Source organism: Rhea americana, unplaced genomic scaffold (genome assembly GCF_003343005.1).
Source record: "Rhea americana isolate MKP2758 unplaced genomic scaffold, rheAme1 scaffold_147, whole genome shotgun sequence".
NCBI classification, from domain to species: domain Eukaryota; kingdom Metazoa; phylum Chordata; class Aves; order Rheiformes; family Rheidae; genus Rhea; species Rhea americana.
Window position 1 is genome coordinate 168,204 of NW_028185561.1, and position 20,297 is coordinate 188,500.

Below are 20,297 nucleotides of genomic sequence, written 5' to 3' on the forward strand. Positions count from 1 at the left end.
TTGAAATCTGGATATGAACTTGCCAATAYCATATGAACTAATTTCCGTAATATTTAAGAAATATAGTCTGATGRCAGACACATTTTTTTCTGGAAGACTACTAGGCAGTAGGAGGAGGCAATTCTTCCCCTTCTCCTTCCTCCCCTTTCCCTTCTCTGTCCCTTCCCCTTCTTCCCTCTCCTTCCATTTCCCTGTCCTTCCTCCTCATCTTCTTTTCCTTTCCTGTCTTCTCTGTTCCATCCCCATGTCCTCTTCACCTCATCCTGAGACAGTTAAATTCTGAAATGTCAAAATCCACTGCACAGCGGATACAGGGTAAGAGAAAAGAGAGGAGCAACAGTAGCATAAAGACACTATAGAGGATGTCACGAACAGAACTGATTTAGAGCAATTAATTCCTCACCTGGAAGGGGATCATTTCCTTCACCTTAAACTAGCCTTAACCAAACTAAGAGAGTGAAAAAAAAAACCTTCATTTGGAAACTTCTGAAAAATTTATATTTTGGAAACATCAGCAGAGAGCATTCCCAGAGTGGTATGTGCTTAGCAGATGTGGCAGCTGCTTGGTTAAACTATCATTTTTTCCAGTTTCTCTGGTGTTTGATTTCAGTGAACAACTGCCGGACATCCCAGAAGCCCTGGCTCCACTCARACCTGGAGCTTCCAGAGTCTTCATGCTGTGATGTTCCTGACATGACAGTACTTTACAATTAAATCCAATTTTGCTGAAAAATATGCTGCTGCTCTGCTGCTTCATAGTACAAGCTTAAAAATTTCCCTGAAAAAGGAATCATTTTCAGTCCTATGGCCGTATTTGAACTACAGCATATCTTTTAGGAAATCATTCAGTCCTTTTAATAGATAGCTCCAAGATAAAAAAAATGTGGATATGGTTTCTAATCTCACTTCTGCTTCCAGCCAGTGTATCTTATACATTTGCTTCTCTTATCAGATTCTTTTTTCCTGACCTACTCAGGCTTTAACRTGTGTTAGGCTCCTGACTCTTCTCTAAATCCGCTCCAATAAATCAATCCTCATACTGAACTATGATCWGCAAGAAGGACTTGGTTCCTGCTGTCAGTAATACCAGTACAGCACGCAAAATAGGACAGGACACATCTCTACTGGGGATTTCTGAAAAATGTTGCATCTAGCAACTATAGAGCATTTTATGTGGAGTTATTTTCTTCTCCTATCTTGTTAGAGGGCCAGAGTTGTTACGGTTTTGTGAGGTTTTTTCTTTCTTTTTTTGTTTTGGAGTTTGGTTTTTTACTTCAATAAACCACCAGTCATCCCACAGACTTGTTATTCCTCCCACAACTGTATTTGCTGTAACTGATGCCTCCGTGTGCTGCTTCTACGGGCAGTGAGGGAGTTCTAGTCCTCTTTGATGCCAACTTGCTTTAAATGAGCCTAGATTAGTTACTCTACTTCTCCATGCCAGCTTTCTCAAAGTAGAGAAGTTACTCAGTCAAGGCTCTAGTCATGGTCAGGGTCAGGAAGGAGTCAGCATTTGTTGCAAGTACTGGGCAAGCTTTAGAATAAGCTCCATTTCCACAACATTTTTTACTGCTGSTAATATTGGTGTTAAGAAAAATTCCTTGCATAGATGTGGCATTACATAGATAAAATAAGGAGATTCAGAGTTGTCATGTGGCCCATCAGTACATGCTTACTTTCATGGTATTCAACTCCATCATGGGAGAATATCCCTCTGATGGTGTGGGAAGCTCTCCTATTCCAAATTAACCTTATTTTTTTTTCTGCTCCACATGGACTTTGGGCAATTCTTAAATATTCTCTTTGCTTTTTCAGCAACAATAGCATGAATTATTTTTTTCAAAATAATTTTTTTTCTGTATTCAGTGGCCAAACTGGGCAACAGTGTGTGAGCACTTCTTGCAGGCTCAGAGTGATCAGACACTCCTGCAGATTAGTTGTTAAATGTGAAATAGAAGCTTAATTGCGTAATTGACCATTCTGCTTTGCAATCGTTAGGTAATTGACAGAGCCAATCTTTAAATCTTTGGTTATAAATATTAAATGTGCAAAGCAATTCATTAAGGAGAACGGGGAGTGAGTGAAATCTAGAATTTTTTTCTTTTTTAAAGCAAGATGTACATGGGAAAAGTAGTAGGAGACGAGCAATAAAAATAGGTAGCTTATCTGTCCTCGAGTTACATACTGCTGTCAGTTTTCTTTAARCTAAAACACAGAAATCTCCAAAATAGCAGTATGTGAGAATATAGACAAGTTTACATTTATTTTAAAATGGGTTGGAAGCCAGGTACAAACACCTTAACAGACATTAAAACACAGACTGCAATTACTAAACTGTAATTTCTAGATGTTTTCTTTAACCAGAGACCCTATTCAGCAGATATAACCATTCATTCTGTTACTGCTTTATGTTAGGGTATAGACAACAAATGTTACAGTGAAAATCTCTACCTTTTCTGCAGCCCTCCTTTGTTGCCTAAAGTCTATTGTTGCCTAATATGTAGCTATTACACCATACTTTTGGTAAAAATTACTCTATTCCTCTTTCCAAGCCTTAAATGTTCTTACTCTTTTAGTATTACTTTAGTCAATAAACAAGTTTTGCAGCTGCACTATACTACTAAGGGAAATCTTCTTAGTGTTTGATCAAGTGACCAGGATATCATTTAAATCACATTAAACACCAAATATATGGAAGAGAAAAATGACCAATCCCAGTGGAATATCATCATACAATGTAATTAGCTTTAGAGTCTCCATTTTTCTGTGCTGCTCAAATCTTGTTCAGTACTTACAGAGATGCCCATTATTCAGACAAATCTCTCTGAGTAAATCATTTTAACAAGATCAATTTCAGAGCTGGCAAGTCTGTTGATGAATTTTTTAGCTACTCTTTTTTCCTTTCAGTTGGCAGAAAAAAAGTGTGGAGGATATGGCAGGCAAAATAGCCTGGTCCTGTAGAATGTGTTATAAAGATTCAACACCATTAAGATCAGTCCAAATTGGTACATGAAAAATGATGGAAATCCTTGCTTTTGACAATATTTAGTTCATGGAGTTCAGAGAGCAAGAAGACAGACATAAAGCTGTGACAGGTACCAGCGAAAAATAGCTTAATAAAAGAGTGCCATAGATGTGAAACATTCAGCAAGAGACGGAAAGCTTTGGTATRTGGTTGTGAAACTATACCTAACGCAGGATGCTACCAGTTCTACAAAGGTGTGGAGATGCCAGTGCCTTGATGGAGCTGCTCTATGGTTGATGAGTGATTTACTATTCAAGAAATGTTAGTCACRTAATAGTTGAGATGGAGTGTTTTATGTCATCTCAGAGGCAGAACAGCCACATTTAATCCAAGCTCTTATGTAGTGTTGCTTACAYACATTTTGCGGAACACCACAGGTTTACAGAGATAAAAATTTCTGTGGCTAAGAAGAAAGATTTATTCAGCACACACCTAACCCTTGCATGGTCGCAACCCTTTTGCATCGATCTTCTGAGTCTTTTCCAGAATCTACATGAATCACTGCTGCTATTGTTCAAGCCTGAAATACAGCCTGACAAAGCCAAGGCTTTGTATAAATAGTTTTTCCTACTTCGGTTTACCATAAGGTTAAGAGGGAAGAGGATGTTTCATTAGGATCCTTAAAGAGACTGATATTTGGAAAGCTGAAGCTTTGAAACTGTCTCTTCATTTAAAAAGCCTTTTCCACAGGCATGCYGCACAATGTTTTTACTCAGCTTAGCATCTTCTTGGAAAAAGGCTCTTAAACAGCAAACAGGATCCAAAGAGCCACACACCTTTTCTTCCTGCCAGAGTTGGCCCCATRTACCATCTTGAGGAAGTCACGATGGCTAGCAGCCAGGGACAAGCTTGGGGGCAGGGACACACTCTCCCCCTTAGGAGACATGCCTGGTACTCCCCRGTCCTTGTGCAATGGCAGCAGTGATGATGGTAGAGAGTGCAGGAGATGCCCCTGCCCAGAGACAGAGGCTGCTGAGAAGAACAGGACAGGAGCGGGACAGGCTGGACACATGCGGAGCAGAAGGACCTACCTGAAGCCAGAAACTGGCCCCTGTCCTGAACACCCTCCTGAAATTGGACCTCTCTGGTAACAAATGCACCTCTTGGCCTTGAAAATGATAAAGATAAATTGCAGCATTAAAATAAGGGACAAAAAATGTATTCTTTTTCAGTTGCAAATATCATTACTTAAAATAAACATTAGAGAAATGAAAATGTCCACTTGAAAAATGAGTCTATCAGTACAGTATTGTTTTTTATAAAAGCAAAACAAAAACCTGGCTAAAAAGTAAGTTATCGAATAGAAAACAAAAGTGAAGGGAGAGAAAGACAAGAAGCAAACTCCAGGATTAAAAACACTACATTCTCTGAACACAAGTGCATATGAATTATRCATATTTTCTAGAAAAACCGCTACATTTCCACAATTACTGCATACCTACCATTCTTTATCATGTTTATTGTCCCTGCAGGATGTTATTACATGGCTTCCATTTCCATGATAACAGCCTCTGATAGCGTGCCTGCTGACAGTATGTATATTTTCCAGTATGGGATCCAATAGGCAAGAGAGATAAGATGGTTCAAAAGAAAACTATTTTTTTCTCACAAAGTTGTAGCTGATGAATGTTAACATTTTATGGATCATGTTCTTTTCACTGTTCTAAACTAGTTTCGTATGCYTGATTATCAAATACTTTACTTATATGTATTTAAGATGAAAATAATTTATGAAGTAATAAAAAGTAATAAAATTAAGTAATATGAAGTTAATGAGATTCCTTCTCTCCCTCTTAATAGATTAATCATTCCACTAAGTGAAGATTTTCCTCATTTTATAGAATTATTCCTGTAAAATAGTTTTGTATAAGGGCTTTAGTTTTTCAAAAACTTTGCCTCAACCTGCTTCAATATCCACCTGTTCAGAATTCAACATTTTTTCAAAACAGTCTTTATCACTAGGCTATAAGTTCATGAATTCTTCTTATTTTCGGAGATGCACTAAAACCTACAAGTGCAACTTTTCAATTGTCCAAGATTTCGGAGGTAAGCAGTTAAATTATTAAGGTATCTAAGTTTAGGGGAAAGTTTAAGCCAAATGTCTTTGTGGAGAAGGTTATCAGTTGAGGTAGTCAAATTTTTTAAGGATTGAGCAAAAAACAGATGCCCCAAGCTATAAAGACCTGCTTTGCAGACTTTCTTTGGATTTTTCCAGTTTTTCTGCTTTTTCCCTATCTTTTATGACCTTTATTGTGCTATAAAAAGTAGAATAAAAAATGTCAGATATTAGTTTCCCTCTATGCCTACTCCAAAACAAGGGGGAAGAAGCACCCAAACTGCTACTTTTCTGAGCTTGAGGGCAGCTAAAGTGAACCTGGGTATACATAGACTTTCCTGACTTGTTTCTGGAGGTGCAGGAGGAGAGAAGAGACATTGGAAAGGTGAAGAAGACAAAGCTTAAACTCCAACAGAGAAAATTAATGCAATGTTCTCTAGCCCTTGGGCTCATGTCCTTGTGCTAGCTAGAGCAATGCATGGCCTGAAGGCCACATCACTCCTCTGGATGGCAGACTGCAAGATGAGAATCAACTCCATTTGAGTTTGGATACATTTAGTTTGGCCCGATGGAAATATTTTTATCTGTTTCAGCATTTAGGTATTTTCCAATACTAATTTTTCTAAATTCAGTGGGATTTTTTTTGCATTAAAACTGAAATTAAATTTCAGATAGAAACTTCTCCCTAYTTTTTCCTGCACTGTTTGTGAAAATTTTTCTGCTAATTAGAACTAATAGATAGCTCATCTCTCAGAGTCTGTAAATTGTGGTTGGTTTATTTGAAACTGTTTTTTCTATAACTCAGCTGGTATTCATACTTGGTTTTGTTAAAAAATAGTATTTTACATTTTAAAGCTGCAATACTTGATTTGTTCATAAAGATTCCTGAATTTAAAGAAGTCTATTACTGATACAGAGAAAAAGCCAGACAAGTCTTTTATAACTTTTTAGAAAAATATATTTACTGAGTCTTAGAATTGTAATAAAATGTGGGCCTTTTCTGAGAATAATGTTGAATCTCATGTAGTACATTGTGTGCTTTTATCTTATGTTCAGTTTCATGTTAAAATTTTCATTTTTCCTTGAAAATCGTATTAAAGACTTTGAACACTAACTATTCCTCTTTAGAGAAAGCTTTGTTAGCTTTGCAATGGAAACCTAAGGCTAAAGATTAGCCAAGTATGTTTTTCCTCTTAAATAGGTTGTTTTGGTAAGTAGAATGGGAAAAGAAGGGCAATCAGGAGTCCCATCCACCTCACGGCCAGTCCTCAAGGGTGGTTAGATGTGGCAAGGTATGGCAGTGCACTGAGCTCACTCGCGTAAAGACTGTCTGTGCACTTACCAGTGGCCTCACTACTTTTGYATCAGGTTTTAATTTGGTTAATTAGGGTCATAAATACCAGAGCATAGACTATACTGTGAAAAGTAAATTCCCTTCAATTTATTTTCTGGTTAGCTACATTGAGAGTTTAATATTCAATAGGCCTGATCCAGCAGTCCCTGAAGTCAATAAGGACCCAGCCAGCCAAATGCATCAAGTTTTTTAATTACACCTGAATCACTGGGGATCTTGATATTATTCCCTACAGTATTTAATCCTCTTAAATATTTACATGAGAAAATCCATATGATAATTAGACACATGCATAAATCTACCCACATAAAAGGAATTTAATCTGGTTGCCAGGTTAAACGTCCTCTCTGGGAACTGGGCTCCTTCAAGATCTAGAATCTGACACAGATCATTAGAAAGAATTTGAGTCAAAAAGACCATGTAATGGCTCTTCATTTTTTTCTAATCACTTATCTTGGAAGAACTCAGAATTTGAGGTAGTTAAACTGGGATAACTTTTCACCAAATGCATTGCTAAGAGCTAGGGATGTCTGTTCAGAAAGCAATTGCAGGCATGCAAGAGGCTCAGTATTCACTCTCAGAATAAGTCGCTTAGCACAGAACTGTCTTACATAGATGATTTTACCAAGTTTATGCATCCAGCATCTTGAAGCATATTCATATAAATAYATATATATATGCTTTATCTGAATAGAAAAAAGTTGTGGGTGAGGAATTTCTCTCCTTTTAATAACTTCTGTCCTTTTGTCTTATTTACACATATACTACTTGCTTGAAGAGTTGCTTGGTTAATCTAGTTCAACAGGAGCCAAAATGAAAGAGTAAATGCATTAAAGAAACAGTACAATACACCTGTGTTTTTTCATTTTGTTCTTTTTGTTTGGGTACATTTCTTTTCTTCAGCCTTCTGGACAAGCATTATTAGTGGGTCTTGTTTAGAAATCATCTATCACTGATAACTTTGTAACAGTACTTAAACTAAGAGGATTTTATTTTTTTGTTAGGAATTTCAATTAGTTCTCTCAGAACAGATTTGCTTTGGGTTCAGTCAAAAGCTTAGGATTTCCCCCAGATTTCAGCAAGAAAGTGGATGCCAAAATTATCTGGGAACATGAGTTGTATCCTCCCCTTAACTCAGCCTCTCTGAGMTATCAAGAACACTCASCAGCTTGCAGCAGGACTCCTGCCCTGATCTTCACAGAACGGGAGGCAACGTTTCCTCTCTGGGTTTTCGTACTCACTTGTAAGAGTCTGTGATGTGAGACCCCTCCTGGGGTCCTTGGGTTTCAAAGATGTACCCTGATACCTTACAAAATGCTGAAGACACTCCAAAGTCAGCAGTGGTGATGGGTAGGTGCTGCTGCATCTGCTGGCCCCTCCAGTCCCAGCTCGCTACCTGGCCCTTACGGCTCGGATGGAAACACTGCTGATAYATCTGCAGACATGAGGAGGCCTTGGTGCATTAGTAAGTGTCCTTGTTTTTTATATACATTATTATACATTTATTATACATTATACCTTAATATATTTACTTCAAACCAGATTTATTGTTAAGGATCCAACACACCATTTTTGTGCAGCTTTGTCTCACTGCSCGTTAGCCTGGGACCTAGAGTGTGGAGGGGCATGAATTCCTATCTGTCCTACAGCTGACAGCAAGCAAACACAGTAGCCTTGAGTTTTTTCTAGAAAGGCCTTTCCATCATCAGAGCCTGTCTTTACAATTACTTAAACATTTACTGCTGAGCTCCAGGCTTTCTTTCATGATGGCAAGAGACAGACAATGCCAGGCAAGGGAACATGTAAAACTTTAGGACATCTTTCTTTCCTAGTTTCAACAAATGTAACATGGGACTCTTTGGGAGAACTAGGCAGTACAAGAGTTAAGGAAGAAACATAYACATTCTGTTCAGCAGAAGAGTCTGAATCCAAAAAGCTGAATGGCACAGATTATTTATGAAACCTATTGACCAAGGAAGGAACTGTTTGTTCTTTGTCTATTAAATTGTGAGAAATCAAAATCCCAGACTAGGTGAGGAGTTATCATTTGAAATATATGGGGCAACATATGGYCCCTTGCAGAGTCAAAAGCTGAGACACAGAGACCTGTCTACTAAAAGCTGGGAAGCCAACACCAGTGACATACAGTGCTAGCTGGAAATGTTCTCTTCTGTAGCAGGATGCTATACATGCACTTAGTGCATGGCAGTTCCAGCTCCAGAAAGCATAGAAGTCTTAAAGTCTCTCCACTAATCTGATTAGTTCTGCTAATGGAAAATAATCTTTTCTTCGGCTATTAAAAATATTTTTCCCTTTTCAAATCTTGTTTTGTAAGGCTGCCTTTCATTGCTTAAGAGTGTCTCAGCTACACTAGTGATGAGGTTTTGAGGTTACATAAAAATGATGCAGCTGGCTGAATACTCTAAAATATCTGAGTGTTAAAGTCACTGGATGATTCATAATTATCAGCTTCCTCTGCACTTTTTTTTCTTTACTCTTGCCTTCAGTGAGTCACCAGTATGTCTAGATTACTCCTCAAMCATGAAGGAGTGAAGCATACTCCTAATGGCCACCACAAGGGTCACACATACTACATACTTCCCCCAAAATAGAGCTCTCAATCCTGTTGCTATGAAATTTTATTTTCATCAGATCTCTTGAGCCAATCAGCTTTTTGCTCTGTGAAGAGTTTTGTTCACTTCATCAGGGAATTACTAGAGGAATGAGGCAATCACTCATCATGACGACACCAGGATGTGACCCTGTAACAGGAATGGGGTCATGCTCACAAGAGACTGTGTAGCCTTACTAAAATTGTTTCACTTCAGGTTCCTTCAGGTTTTGCTAGATCCTTGCAAAGCTCTCCTTATTCATTTAAGATTAATTGCATTTTCAACCATCGATGTAAGATCTCTTCTTCTAAACTGAAGACTGAAACTGGAAATTGTGATACTCTCATATTCCACAGCCAGGAAAGCATTTTAAGCTTAGTTGTGGCTTGCATAATTTCCCATGTTTGCTGTTGTCAGCCTCAAGAGCAGCAGGTTCAACAAGATTCTTACTCTGAATGTTATTACATTTTTTCCATTAAGAAAAACAAATTTCAGGGCCATGGAGATGCTCTGGCTCAGCTTTGATCCTGAGAATACGTATTTCACAAAGCAAATGCTTCTCAGTCTGATGTCTGAAAACCCACTCTAATTAGTGCCCCTTCTCAAGCCAGAAGGAAAATATTGTCGCAGTGTTGTCTCATTTCATACACTTTTATTGATCTGATGTTGATAAGCTGTAACCTAATGTACTCTTAAAAAGCAAGAAATACCCTTTTGTTACWGCTAACAGGCTTAGTTTTCAGGGTGATGAGCACTCCAGTCTCGTTTGAGTCAATGGGCCTGAGCTTGAAAGAAACAGGTCATTCTCATTTGGGTAGAATTAGGAGCGTGAACTTATTAATATTTCAGTTAAGCATATTGCTTGGTAACCCCAGCAAGAGGTACTGTTACCCTAGCAGCTGTGCAAGACAGTACAGGTAGTCCTCAGCCCTCTGTCCCTGACCCAGGAAAATAGCTGGCAGACTGAAGATAAAAGCTAAGAGATAGGTCCAGATAGGTCAATTAGCAACTTTTAAAAGTAAACAGTAAAGAGCATCCATTTCCATCTTTCCTTCAGTGCTTTAACTGGATGGCTTCTCAACRTCTTGTGAGAGACAGAGAGGGAAGTGTGCAAGAGGTACTCTGAATCTTCTCAGGGAGAGCATGGTTAGCAGCATACAAACAGGATTAGGAGGTTGTTATTCAGAGTCGTGGTTGAAAAAGCAGTTAGAAGAAGCTGGCACCCCGGCAGGCAAGAATGAATGGCTGCTTGTATCTAAAAGCAGCTGTTAGACAGGAAAACAGACAGCAGGTTGTAAGCTTATTTTCTTTCATTTTCATAGCTACATAACGAAACAAAGAAGAAATTATGTCATCTTTTAAAATATGCAAAAAAATTAAGACAGACATCCAAGTGTTTCTTAGAAGTAGGGCATCTTGGACACAATTTTCAGCATGTGTTTTACAATTGTTTATTCAAGTCAATAGTGTATGACTAGAGCRGTTTGTCAGCATCATTTGGTAACTAGCATGGAAGGCTTCTATAGCCTTCATACTAAGGAATGCAGCTGCATTTTTTTAATGCATCCTATAGCTAAAACCACACATACATGCCATAGAGCAGAGTTTCACACTGACTCCATTAATCAGATACTATATTCCTCCCTTTATAAAAYGGATGGGATGAAACCACCCTCTGGAAGTGTTCATCAACTTGTAGGTGACTTGCTGCATCTTAAAACATCTAGGTGTCTAGTAGAAAATAACATGACAAATCCCATCTCAGTGACCCAAACAGAGACATATAGAGGTCTTCAGATAATGACTTAGGGAGTGCACACTAATATAACAAATTTCTGTTTATTAAAATATTCAATTCTCTGAACTAGAAGTGGCACTCCAGAAAATTGCTTCTAGGGATTTCTAGAGATTTCAGGAAAATCTGTGGGATTTTTACAGTTGCCACCCATGTTTTGGCTGGTGTGTTATCTCTGCCATAGTGGACATAGTTCAGTAGATCCCTTTTGCATCCTCACTGCTTCAATGACAGCGCATACTCTGATCTTCCAAATACTCTTAGTGCATGACATGCTTTTCACCCATGGTGGTAGCTGGTGTTCAGCCTAAGCTCTAGCTGCCTACCAACCTCATAAGCCCTTGAGTCCTTCTAGGAGGGAAAAAGGTTCACCATTTCTCAATGATGTGATCCCTGGTAAGGGTAAGGAGCATAGCTGGAGGAGGCAGAGTCAAACCCCACAGGTAAGTGCAACTTGGACTGTGCTTAAGGACTAATTTCCCTAACTAGCCTAAGRATTGCCAGAGAGCCAATCCTGGGATGCTAGAGGGGGCAAGGAATTTAAACAAGCAGCTATTTTGGCTTTCAGCCAAGCATGGAAACTATTCACACAGCATAGAGGAGGAAGCCCATGAGTAACAAATTGTCACTTCAGTTAAACCTCAGTTTCATTGCCAGATTTGCTTCACTTTGCTGGTCCCTTCAAAAGATACTCAAGCACTGGGCCTAGGATAAGATCTTTCTAAGTTGTTTTAAAATATACTAAATCATTTTGTTTTCAGACAGTGAAGCCCTTTAGATCTATAATTTTGAAACTTGCACATTACCAACTTATTAGTGGGTGGAAACAGTCTTGTACAGTAAATCCTGCTGATTTCATAGTGTTGATTGTCTAGCCATCAAGTAGATGGAGGTCTCTTAGCGGGAGCCAGGGTGATTACTAGTGGTAAAAATGTAGCAAAAATTGTACTGGCAAAAACCTTCAGTGTCCCAGTCCTCCAGGACAGTGAAGGTACATTTTTCAAAGAGCAGCAGCAGCACACCTTTGACTCATTTCTCAAGATTAAATTTCTTATCCTTCAAGTATTGATAAAGTAGCAATATATACTATCTACAGACATCTATATAGCAAGGTGTTTTATTCCAGACTATTTTGGAGTAGTCACTTGATAATGATATATTTCATTAGCACAAATAAATTTTCCTGTATCAGTAGCTCATATTTTTTATGTTTACATTCATCCTAGATGATAAGTCCTATAAGGTCATGAAGTGCATTGCTAGAAGATACATCAGTTTGCAAGACTGTATGATATATAGATTTAAGCAACCCTGAAAAAAGAAAAAGTAGAATGAAATCCCAGTCGCACAGAAACAAATGATAGACTTCTATGGGGTCATAATGTCAGTTCTTGCTTTGTTGTTCTTTTTTTTTTTTTTATTTTAAGTTATAACCTTTTCTTATTAAATGTTTTCTTATTTAAAAATATGTACAAAAGTTTTGCTTAAATACAGGTATGTATGTTTTTTGTTTTATCTTTCTTGATTAGTAATTTTCACTCTTCCAAAGGATGTCAAAATTGATTGACCATCAATAAAAATGATCTTATTTTCTAACATTACTCATTGAAATAATGTGGGTTTATCAAAAGGAAAAAAAAAAAGATCAGAAAACAATAACAAAATTTTAAATAGCTTAAGAATCCCTACTAGTTTTCATTTTGCTTTCAGGCTTTCTGATGCTGTCATTTTGCAAGTACTCCAAGTCAATCTTCCAACTTAGAAAAGCATTGAAGATTCAGTAAAGGAATAAAGAAACAGTTAATRTAGTGGTAATCTAGAAAAGAGACCTCTCTGACAAGTTATTAGGGAAATTTAAGTTCCCCTATGAAAGCATAGGAACTAATTTCTATAATTTCATGTTTCAGTTATTATTATTTTCTCTTTTTTTTTTTTTTACTTTTGGGGCCCACTAGTTCCTAACCAAGAGGTAGACCCCTGCACAGAAAATTTAAGCCTCCCAAATTAAACCTCCCAAACACAGGTTTAGTTGTGCTTTTGCAGTWCACTTAGAAATAGTTCAGGCATACYCAAGTCTTTCAGACCACAACTTATAAACWACTGGCCAGCATGACCATACCAGAAAAAAAATAAAATAAAATCAGAAGCAGGGGTTAATAGTTATTTCYGTGTACAAAGCAAGATCAATGCCTAAGTAATTCCAGCATAAGTTAGAAGGACCACAGGAATCAAAACTGAGCAAAAAGAATTCATGCAGCTCTTTGTACAGACTCATAAAAATCACAAAATTTACTTGTAGAGATAGCCAAAGACCTTCACTGTGAATCAAAATCTCAACCTTGAACAGAAAACTCTACAAATTCAGCTCATACTTTCAGGATCTGTAAGTCATTTAATAACCTGTGTGAAATACGTGATCTCAGACAAGTATCTGGCAGATTTGTAATTACATTTCATAAAAAAAAGGACAATCTATCTAGAAAGTGTCCAAAAGAAGAGGAGCAAAAGTTTAGAACTTTACATCTTCCAATGCTTAACACATAATAGCTCACATGATGGTTCAGGGAAGAGCTTATGCACTTCCGTTGGGTGCGTACCAGTGGACTTCCTGCATTCTTTTAAGAACACCATATAGTGTATCATAAAATGTAAAGCAATGAGAAAACTCTAAAAAAATTCAAGTACATGTTATTGAAAGGCAAAATATGTGGAGYGTTACAGCTCAGTACCTGAATAAGGAAATCCATACAGCTGAATGTTGGCCAGGTTTCTTGAGTGAGCACTACTTAAACTGGAAAGCGAGAAATCTACACTGGACTACTGGTTCAAAAATATTTCYGTATGTGTGTTCAAGCACACAGTGACATGCAGCTCCCAGCACTTTTCTTTTGTTTGCTTCTTCTAAAATTATATTAACCAATATAGTGGCCCTAATTCTAACAAAAAGAAATTCATTAGAGACATGCATTTGGTAAGGATTCCTGGAATAAGTGTTCCATGATGCAGGCATCTTTTCAATCTCTGGTTAACAGAGGTTTTATATAACAGCATGTTTTCACACTGAGGATGGGACATCACAGCTGGACAGCACCAGTTCCTGGCTCTACGAAAGGACTAATATTTGCGAAATTCTCTCTACTGGAAATGCAAGTCCTCAAAATAGCTGTCTGACGTGGAAAATAGAATTTCATGGCTCCTTAAAAGGCATTTAACCAGATTATACTCCAAATTACTCAGAAGAAAGAGTGAGGTTCATATTTGGGATAAAAATGCAAAAACAGCAATAAGATGCAATTCCCTTTAAAATTAAAAACAGAGATTGGTAGCCAGATACTGGTTTTCTAATTGCCAGAGGAAGCTTAAAACTAAATCTGTTCTTACTCCTAAGAGAGCGATGGTACACTGGGGATACTGAATGAATCATGCTCTTCTTGATGATTCAGAGACCTTGAAAGAGGCCCAGATTTTAAATGGATATTGGGATATGGGAGTCTTAATAAATAAGGGCTTTTTTTTAACACATAGACAGTTCTGTTACACCAAAGTTATACAGGAGTTTTCCTTTCTGTTTAATGTAGTGTTGCACTGTACATGCAGGAGTACATTTTGTATCATACTAGGTAACGAGGCATATGGGATTTATCCCTGCTGCTTTTTAATATTTTTTTCTATTCATTTTTTTCAGTAATTAATAGTATAGTCAAATTGAATGGCAAAGTTTCCTCTGAACATCAGCACAGAAAAAGGGGTGGGGGCTGAGAAAGTACAGAGAGGAAGAATAGTATGGTATTGGAAGAGCTTCTGGAAAGTTGAATGCTCATGGCACAGTATGTGAAATTCTTTCTGTATTTGCATCCTGGACCTGGTTCCTGACTTAGTTTACTTTCCTGTTAGTTACTGAGTGCCAACTTATTGCTGCTGCTACTGCTACTACAGCAATCTCCTGCTGTTACAAAGTGCGTGTGTACCTGCATATATTCTGTACATATGCCCCTGAAAAGGAGGATTTCAGTGTGCAGTTTTGTAAAGCATCTTGTTGATTATCTTGTAAAGCTTATTTACCAGAATCCTATAAATATGAATTATAGGTTCCAGTGGCATCACAAGTATGTGTGAAGTCATCCTGCTGGGTTTTATTATATTGGTAACTCTATAACAGTGCACAGAAGACAGTGCACATCACTTTAAAGCCAGACTATGAAAAGACATTCCTAGGACTTAAAAAAATATAGTTTCCAGATGGAAATTCTGAATTTCAAGGAGAGAAATTGGATTTGACTATTTCTCACTGTAAARTCACCCTTGTTTTTTCTAAAACTATATCCCAAAATGGACAACATGTAGTTTTTACTTCCTTTTCTAGCAGTGGCCAAAGCTTTAAGGCAGCTGAAATCAATTGATCCCATGAACTTTCTGCCATTGAAACTTGGAATGAACAGTGACAGTTAGCAAGATTTTTGTTGTTTTGTAATAGATCAGCCCAAATCAGTCCAGGTCCTAAAAGCCTTTAGGTCTTAGGAATAGGTTTACTTTAGATGGAATTATACTTTTCCTTCTTGTGGATGTCAGGTTCTTGTTATGTTGAGGTTGCAACAGCATACAGAGCAGCTCCAAACACCACAGCTCTGGTAAGATCATAGAACTGAAATAATCACGAAGAGCTGGCTAGTCAACTTTTCAACACATGAGTTATACCTAACAAAAATTGGGAAAATTGAACAATCCATATATCACTGTATGAGTGCTGAGCACAGTTACTAAATACTAAAGGAGATGAGTGTGTTCTGGATAAATACTTCATATACTCAGGGGTGGGGGGTAATGAGGTCCATCTTCAACAGGGTTTTATAGCCTCAATAAAATCCTCCTGCACTAAGTGTGGACAGTGCCCAGGCTAGTACCAAGGCTGACACCACAGTACACCATAGCAGGCAATGCAATATAATTGCACGGTAGCCTTCAACAGYCAAAAAACATTGGAGCTGGCACTGCACTGATTCTTCCACTGCCCAGTGCCACATAATCAGTGAGGTGGATTGGACCCTCCACAGGTCCAGGTTTTGTACAATAGTGTCTCTTTTTTCACTCAGATTTTTTTTTCTGAGCAGAGCCTGACCATCTGCCTGAGATTTTGACTGTCCAGAAATCCTACACACCTTTGAGATACCTCAGCAAAGTAAAACTGAGTGACCTGTGGGCAATGAATCCAATGTGACAGGGCTACGGCACTGTCTTTGCACCATTGCAGACACTGGGGACWTGGTGGGCCCACTGGGCACTACCATCTCGTACGCACTCACGTCATTTTGTCCAGGAGAAATAGGACTGTCCTCCCTCCTAGCGGTGACTTGTTTATGGTGTAGTCATGTAAGGCTCTCTAAACTGCCTTCGTAAAGTCCTGTGCTGCCCAAGGAAGGGCATGTGAAGCTAAATGAAAACTTTCTTTCCAGAGGAACTGCACTGGAAAATATCCCAGTTCTCACACCGTCAAAGTGGTCTGACATGTTTCTTTTCCTCTGTTTGAAACCCTAACTCCAACCCTGTAAAGAAAACAAAAATCAGGTCAAATGCCTATAGTTACTATATTATACATGCTTCAACTCTCTGTAAGCCAGAAGGCTATGTATCTTTGTAAAAGTGCTGCTATCCTGGGAAATCAAATTCAGTCCCAATAGGTAAATCCTGAGTTCTTTTAAAATCTAACAGGGCCTAGCAAGGAATTTGTGCAGCAGTAACTAAAAATCGCATTTGGACGGCTTCACATACAGTTTTGTTTTGCAGTCTTTGAAAGTTTTTCTTTTTAATCTTCATTTTGAATCCTGCTGAGTGAAACTAAAGAGACAACTTATAATAAACAAGTATTCATTTTATTTTACCACTTTTTGGTTTATGAACTTCCCTTGAATTGGTCTTTTCAATGCTTTTGCATGTCACTTAGATAATTCAGAAGAACTAGTCAATGCTTATACTAAGACACATCAGTCATTTTCTGCTCCCAGTTCTGCTGTGTAGATTAATTAACAAGCCATGAATTAAACTGATTTGCATAATTTCAAATTTATTTTTGTTTAATATTTGAGCCTTTCATACCTAGTTTCTTCAACTGACAAGAGTTCASTCCAGTAAATCTTTACTGTTTAGATCAGTAACCAAAAAATGTAACAAAGGACTTGAACTGTTAGAAGAACAGTATTTTAAAAAGAGTGAAGTTTTAACTTTAATAAGTGCTGATACATGGTTTACATGAATTARAGAGAGCCAGGACTATTAGAGTGTGTGTTATTTTTCCAGCACAGTGAGCAATGTTTTCATCATATTTGTAGGCAAATTGCATGTACCCTGAATTTGAAACTTTATTCAAGTTTTAAACTTTGGATTCCTGATGCTCAAGTTTCTTCCAGAATTGAATTTTCATTAAATCATATTCTTACACTAGCTTCATGAAGTGACAAATGACAGAGAGACAGAGCAGAGTCCCATGATCCAGTGACCCAGTGAGGGTGCGGCTGGGGGAGGATGTTCAGGCTCCAAGCTGCACCCCCCGCCTCATCTATRGAGGACAAATCTGATCTCTGCTACTAACAAACGTCAGAGCAGCTGATGAGAGACCACTGAGAGCAGGCAAAGGCATGCCATGGAGTTCAGAAATAGCCATTGCACATAGCACGTATATGTCTTTGTGGCAAAAAACAAAAGTGTGAGAGAAATGGCACTGTCTTACAGCAAGCTGTTCTATTTTCACAGCAGCACCAGGTAAAGATACATCAGTATCAGGCCTGAAAAAACATATATTTCTGTTGGCCAAATGATCAGACTAATTGGTCAAGGAGGCCAATTAACTCATGGCAGCACTGTGCCCATGCTCTTCCATAAACTAGCATTGGCATCTCTGCAGCGTACTGCCTGGTGCACTGCAGTCGCCACCTAGGAGGATGTCAGGTGTTTAAGGCACTCTCCACAGTAATGTCATTTCYTCTCCCCCTCAGACCACCTCAGTTTCCCAGATCAGGTCTTGTACCTAGGTGAGCTAAGTGGGACCCAAAGACTGAGGGACTAAGGAGTCAAGGAGTACTGAAGAGAACGCACAAGAAAACAAAGGATCCAGCTGAATCCTCACAGAGTCTGCCCAGACTAATTTACTCTCCCAGAGCAAGTTAAAGAAAGAAATCAGTCACACGTCTATTGGATACCAGTGTCCATATGCCCAGAAAAGACAATAAATCCAAATAGTTCCAGATTTGGCTGTTCATAACAGTTCTTCCAGCCATTCCACTGAGGCTGCTATGGATGGAGAATAGAAACACAGTGAACAGATGCATTCATGCTTAGACAGAACACACCAGGGAGGCACACCGCATATAAATAACGAGAGGAATCTCCAGCTTTGCAAATAGCTCAAAATGCTTTTAATTTAGTCAAAAGAATCAAAGACATACTTGTGATGGGTATTCTTTGTGGAGAGGTTAGTTTCTGTTCTTCAGCACAGAACTAACAACAGCGGTTGTGGTTTTCAGCAGTCTCATTCATCTGGTCCAGTGATGGAAAGATTTCTTATAAAGGAAAAGCCTGACTGGCAGTTTAGTGAGCCTTGGGTATAATGGGTATAATTTTATTTCCTTAAAGAAAATCCATCATTTTAAGTCTCATGCAGCCAATGAGTGATACTTTGCTCCCTGGTGTGCCTCTCTGGATAAGATCTGCACAAGAGACACAGAGGTGGCTCTGTGCCAATGACATATCACCAAGGTTCTTGTGGGTGAGTAAAAGGGGGAATGAAGGAAGGTCCTTTGAACTAAACTATATTCTTTTGAAAGGGCTGGCTGTGGTTGCTGAGGAGCTGCAAACGCTCTAGCCATATATGCCTGCCTCCAAGAACGCAGCCCCAGCGTGCTGTTCCATAATCGGCTTCATGGGAATACAGCTATTATCCAAACTACATAGTGTACAAGAATTCGTTCACGCACCACTGAGAAACACCTCTAGCAGTATGCAGATATATATACTCTGTCCTGGCTGAGCTACAGCAAGCTAGGAAACTGGGAGAAGGTTTTTGATTTTTTTGGAAAAGAATATGCAATTTCCACAACAGTAAATGATACAGTACTACCATTAGCAGGAAATGTTATTTAAAAAAATGAGACTTACATCCAGTGAAGGACAATAAGTAAACTGTTGGTTAATTTGATCTGTATTAAAGTGTTTGATGTCCTTCCTTTCCTCACCCCAGCACACTGTAATGGGAGTTTCAGATTGTCAAAGCAAGGTTGAATCCATAAGTATGTCTCTGTACATTCTCCTGGGCTCGATATTCAGCAAGGCTGAACCCTCACTGCTCCAGCAATTTGTGCAAATTTACCAGGTCATCCTGCCAAGAAGCAACAGTGGCTTTAGAACATTTTCAGAACATTGAAACAGAAAACAGATGAAACATGCAGCTCTCTAAGCAGGTAGGCATCACATCATCTGAGGTGAAATGATATGAAAATGATATTCTGTCAACAACAAAAAAAAATCTAGATTTGAGCTAGAAATATCTCTTAGTCCAGTCCATTACACCCCACTGAGAGGAAACTGATCAGATGAATCAAGTGGTATTCAGCCCTCGTAGCGCTATATTTCTGAGACCTTAGGGGCATTTGTCAGTGTTTGATTGGAAAGAAAGGGCCTGAAAACAGCATTCATTAAGAAAAATAAGGCATAATGTAGTACTTCCTTTTCCCTCCCTCAGCTTCCAGTGACATGCAGCGTGGAGATTTCTTGAATCAGAGGCAGCTTTATGCTTAACGAATCTTCGTGGGTTTTCTCCATTGATTTATGAACACATTACAAATCTACCTTTGCACCTTTTTTTCACCATCCAAGTGAATCTGAAGGAGGTCATACTGCCATTTGGAGGTCAACAGACAGATGAGGTTCTACCCTTCACTTGCTGTTTTTTAAGTGAGTGACAACATCACATTTTCAAGTTGTCTGACTGAAGGAATTTTTCTTTCATACACCCTCCATGCCCCTATCTGAATAGAAATATGCAATGTTTTCAGTGGCAGCAATAATATGGATTTTATCTGTATGAATCCAACTGCTTTTTCGAGTTGCTGACATTTGGTATCATACATGATTTACTCTCATATACTGACACAGCTTTTCAGGCTAAATCATCCACAGGTCAGCCAGCTGCACCTGTCAGCAGTTTACTTCCTTCTTTCTCCTGCTTCTTAGGCATAGGTAATTGTCTCTCAAATGTGGAGTACAGTGTGAATATCTGCTCAAAGCTCATATAACAAATATTATAAACCACTCTCTTAGTTCAGTCTTTCTAGACTTATACCCAGACTGAAAAACTGCATTGCTGGGTGAAGGAACTCCAGGAATAGTAATGGCCAGAGCATCACTCCTAACTTACTAACACTGGAGGTCTCATATAGCAGATGGCATATTTCTCTACTTTCTGCTTT